Below are 5,627 nucleotides of genomic sequence, written 5' to 3'. Positions count from 1 at the left end.
ATACTATGTGTGCATTAATTATACACACATATATATATATATATGTATAAAACTGTGTGTGCATAAGATCTTCGAGGACATTGTACCGGGCTACAGCCAGATGACTCATGGATTATAAAGCTCCCGAGTTTAGATGGTTGACGTAAAGTGTGACTTTAAGTTAGTATTGCTGTTCAAAGGCAAATCTATTGTCTAAATTTTCAGTACAGAAAGGTGTTCGCCACATATATTTCTGCCGACCCTTCCCGATAGATGTAAGCTTATACCCCATCCGCTACGGTAATGAAGAGTTATAGGTATAGCACAATTCTTACTTGTCTAGTCAAAAAAGCGTGCTGTCAACGGTGGTGGTCAATTGACGATAAGTATAAGATAATACTTAAATAGGGTGAGAAAAAGTCGGGTTATATGGACCAAAATTTACTTTCAACTTAGGGCGTTAGAGAACTCAGTGCCATAGGAGGTGCCAGCTATCACAAGCCTGTCATTTGACAAATCTGGGAGGAAAACCCTTTTATTCTAGGAAAGGATAGTGATTATGGCTATAAAAGCCAGTGTTCCTTAGTCATTGACTTCTAACGTAGACAGGTCAAAAATTACAATTCATTCATGATTAGCCCACACGAAGATCTAATAGCCCGTGTGGAGTCTCTCTTTAACCGACCCTTGTATTGGCACATTCGTGACACACATTTGGTTCGAGAAGAGAGAAGAAATTACAGTAATTCGTTCTTCAAACCCAACTGAAACCTGTACAACTATCGCGGCTATGCATAATTTCGCTACCTAGATTCTAAGTAGATTCTGATTGATGTTTATGGTTGTCCACAACGTGGTGCGTGTATAAACAATGGTATTTTCTCGAACGATGCCGGCAAAGCCGTAAAAATTAAAGGCAACCATATGTAATGCGTTGTTGACAACAACCGGCGCAAAAGTACAATGCTCTAGTCAAACGGGGTGTATATACAGGTCTGCCCGTTCCTGCTAAGCTGAATTTCTAGGCTTTGAGTTCTTTCAGTATCTGTCTGAAGGATTAACGTGAACGGCATCCGGTTTTGTAGATGCTTGCAATACAGTGACCCATATAGCGCCCAGGATGATTATGTACATACAATTCAATGTAATAAATTTTATAAAATAAATTACAATCAGTTTGTCTATGAACGATGATAGATGAAACTATAGCAAAAAAAGCGAGGTAGTTATTTTTTTGCTCTTCATTCAACACAAGTTTGATTGCCTGCAAAAATATTCTAGCATTTTCTCCTCTTTATACTGCGTGTGAGAGGATGGACGCATGATATCAGAAAGAAGAGATTCAAGGCATCAATAGGATTTGTCAAGTCCGTGCATTATCCATCCATCCACACTGGTATGAAATGCGCTGAATAAATTGTCCATAGTAACCAGGATAGGTTTTTAACGTGCGTTCCTACAACAGACCCTTGACGACGCCTATCAACTCGCTGGGCCACGATTCGATACTATTTTCTCTCTTAACTAAACCATATAATGCGCACGCGTAAGGCCATTTGCCAAGCGTTCCCTTATGCGAACCGTATATGTTTGCACTGCTAATAACTTTCAAAACGCTTGCATATTGCAATCGTAAACTTTGAACACAGAGATGCGTCGTTCTTCTGGCTAACTGTACTGCTAAGGTCAAGCGAGATAAGAAAACTCCTCATGGTTTACTAAGTTGGATGATTTAAATCTTAAATTCATCCGGAACTTTTCAATTGTGGGTCGGAAAATTTCCGTTGAAAATTCACTGAGGCAATGTTGGCGCAATATCCTATAGTCTTTCGAGAATGACGGTTGATGCTCTGCTGAACGTGCAGCACAGGCTTGTTTTGTTTATTGACGAAATGCGTGCAACTAATTTGCATGCGCTGCACGACGAAATACATTATTTTCTCTCAATAGTAAAACATTGCTGCCAAAGCACTGAAGTATTGATGAAGTGCTTTAAGGGTAAAGCAAGAGGGAGCCCTGGATACCAGCGCTTATGATGCCAATATTTTCAGTATTATGAATCGGTTCTGGTTAGGGCTGCAAAATGCTTTTGTTCTTAAGAAGCCTTTATGTCGTTACCTTAGCTGAGGTAGATATGTTGAAATTATCCAGCAGGTCGAGAACGATACCATTCTATAGTTGGCCGTCCACAGAACCTACGCCCCATCGTGATGGCAGAAGGCGGGCAATCTGCCCGTTAGCCTATTGACGGTTTTGGCATTTCGTATAAGAGCAAATTTTGCCCTGTTTAATAGACTTGCTCTCGATATTTTAAGACTGTGTTGTCTTCTAGGTAATATTTTATTACAGAGGGTTACTTGGAGTTTCTCATCCTACGTAGATACGGTAAAAATCTATTTTAAGTTACCGATGAATGCGAATAAACGTTTAAAAAAAAAAAAGCAGTTTTTGTTATTATCTCTCTGGACCAGTGTCCACGAGCTGATTTCGTACGACGCGATCTGTGCAAGATGTTAAACTGGAAGAGCAGACTAAGTGGACATCGATACCCTAGGTGAAGATTATTAGTTTGTCAGATGTACAGAAATACTTCAGACACACAAGCTATTTGCACGGCGGTATTTTCAAAAAATGCAAAATTATAATAGCATTTTGCTTTCTCAGTCTCATCGGACGTCTCAAGACGTCCATAGGTTAAATGTCCGCTTAGAAGTGAGTATAATTAAGGAGACCAGCTTTTCTAGCTGAGTATGTAATAGTGTTTGTTGAAATCCTCGGTAATGGCGTAACGGGTGATAAGAGAATCGCTTCGATAGATAAGTTGCTGCTTATCAGACATATTCAGTTCTATTGGGCAAGCGACACTATCATACAAAACTAACTTGGAACAGAACAGAATCTAGTTAGATCTATCGGATATTTTTTAAGCGATTCGAGCACCGGGGACATAGTCCTTTCCAAATCAACCCTTTACGATTGATACACCCAACTTTCTAACGGGGCACTCGATATCAATTCGTTTACAATCTTCGAGATTGCACAGTAATTATTATATCGCATAAAAAAGACTAAATCACCAATAATACCAAACATTTATTGGGTTTTACTAGCTGTAGGTAATATCGAATGTTCTATGCTATGGGCTTTTCGTATAATATATCAAAACGACGCGCTTGGTCATAGCAGAAGGTCCGCACGTTTAGGGGCAGTGTAACTATTTAGCGGCCTAAAATTGGAGCGATCAGGGTAGGACAAAAAGGGTACTTCTACAACATCCATTTTAAAAATCACAGACGTAGACACCTGTAAGGAAACTAAGTAGCAAATGAGCTAGAGTAAGATGTCTCTTAGCAAACCAACAGCTGACTGCGATATCCATTCTGTATACTGTGATAACAATCCGATTATATAGTATTATGTGTTTGACTGCGCATTTGTGCAAAACGGGACATTATCATGGCGCTGCACTTGTTCAGTCCTAAACAATTATGAACTATTATAGTTCATGCTAACGCTCAAAAAAAAGCATCCGGCCATAGCTGGCAATGTGAACTGGTCAAGTACCACAAACTACAATCAATTGCGAACTAGAACTAAATATTATACAAATGACACGAATGTTATACATGTAAGTTGAAGAGCCTGAAGTATTTGCTTTGACTCCTTCATGCCCCTAGGGGCCTGTTCATGAGCGATTACTATATGCTGCGCTGAAGGACGACTAATGCATGGCTGCAGGATAATGACAGTGAGACGTCGTACATAACAGTTGCTGTTGCTGACACATAATCGGACACATATGATCTTGCCCTTAGCCTGCATTGGATGGGTGGTAAATGATGTTGTTTTAAGCTATGTATCCATTATTTTGTTATAATGGAAATGCCCTATGGCCTCTTAGGCCAAACTACACCTTTAAATATATATATATCAGAATCCAGGTTGACCAATGAAGCTGAAATCATCTTTCGACGCGGCTCTTATTGGCGTTCGATTAGACTACAGCACGACGGACGTGCGTCATGTTCGAAGGTATTCATCTACACGTTTCGTCTTCTGGCTAACAATGGAGAACTTAACTAGTACTAAGATCAAACGACAAAGCCTTCGGCTCCTTAATAAAAGAAAACAATAACGTCAGTATTTTCCCGTGCGAGGGATTTTTCAAGGAAAATTGCTTCCGAGAAAAGGACACCCATTATGCACCACATAATCAAACTCACATAATACGTAGATAAGCATTTGGTTAAATCCGAAATGCAAAAATATATAATTTGTACAAGAGCTCTGTCTTCTTGTCGAAAAGTTCAGACGGTCTCCCTTTGATGCCCGATAAGAATACTGGCCTTTTATAAAACGAGAAACAGATACCCACCTTTAACATGTAGGCGAATGCCCTCTTCTGAGCTAAAATAGTCCAGCTGTTCATGAGAACCGCAGCTGAAATAAAAAACTACCAACTCTGAACGTCGAGCTGAAAAATCGAGGAACATTGACGGAACACCCATTTATACACGCTCTGCGGCTGAATAAGATAACAAACAATCGGTGACTGTACAGTAAGCGGTACTTTTGCCCTCCTGACAACGCGCAAGCACGATTGATTCGTTGTATATATCCTTGAAAAGGTACTATTGTTAGCCCATAAATATTGACAAAAGAAAAACGAAAGTCTATGACGGGTTTACATGTGTAAAGCGATTTTGTTGGCATCTACAAATTATCATCTATAGCTACCTCAGTATAGCTAGGGCGAAGGAAGATCATATCTGTTTTTAACGTCGACGTAGTGAATATTTTTAAGCTGGACAAATATAGTTGTGCAAATGAATCCTCTCTTGAAACTTGGGCTAGATTTGGGTTTTGAGAATGATATCGAGCAGTCCAAAAATTTGACGGGCCTCTTGTTCCGCATCCTTTGTTGCCTTCTGAAAGTTAAACATACGTTATTTTTCCTCGGCTATTACTCGTATACAAATGGCAACAAGGGAGAAATTCTTATGCGACTTCAGAAAAGAAAGTCACTTCAAGCACCATGCGTATAACCTCTTAATTTTTCACGTGTAATGAATACCACCCACATAACAGAATGTATTAGCTTAATTCTAAGTGGAAATACAATACTGTTACAACTACCGAAAAAAGAGTTTTCGCAGACTCACCAGAAAATCGTCGAACACATCAGAGCGATTCAAGAAGTAACTTCTGATCGTCTTGCGTATTATGTAAAGGGTGCAAAAGGCAAAGGAGTTAATTTCTCACGAGATGAACAAATATGCACGGTAGCGCGCCGCGATCGTCGTATGAAGTTAACGTAAAGACCATTTTCTCTATCAAAATTCTGCTTGCGATCAAACGCAGAACTTATATCCCCATACAAAGCGCTAATTGTTTTTGGGGCTGCCCCGGACACATACGAGAATCATGTTAGGAAGCTTCCCTGTGTGCCTGGCCAAACATAAACAGAGTTGTCCATTGTCAGTTTATAAATCACTGTAAGGTCTGTTGGCCGAAAAATGGTTGCCCAAAGTTAGTTCTTGCATGTGCCTGTTTCTGACTCATGTTTACATTCATCATCTAGTAGAGATCTTTGTGTTTACAAATTCCATCTAGGAGAGATATTTGTGTTTACAAAGTTCCCTTTTAGG

At 39.6% G+C, this 5,627-nt stretch overlaps 1 long non-coding RNA gene across 1 annotated transcript; it reads right to left on the bottom strand.

Moving 5' to 3' along the window:
* Positions 1-4,655: 4,655 nt before the first annotated feature.
* LOC147757666 (uncharacterized) lies at positions 4,656-5,303 on the bottom strand. Its single transcript, XR_015322342.1, has 2 exons — positions 5,142-5,303; positions 4,656-4,907 (listed from the first exon to the last, which is right to left on the bottom strand). It is a non-coding gene; the product is annotated as an uncharacterized LOC147757666 (long non-coding RNA).
* Positions 5,304-5,627: the final 324 nt, after the last annotated feature.

This window comes from Varroa destructor, unplaced genomic scaffold (genome assembly GCF_002443255.2).
Source record: "Varroa destructor unplaced genomic scaffold, Vdes_3.0 BEIS01000002.1, whole genome shotgun sequence".
Taxonomy (NCBI): Eukaryota; Metazoa; Arthropoda; class Arachnida; order Mesostigmata; family Varroidae; genus Varroa; species Varroa destructor.
The sequence above is the reverse complement of the archived record's forward strand: the minus strand, read 5'-3'. Positions and strand labels throughout refer to the sequence as shown.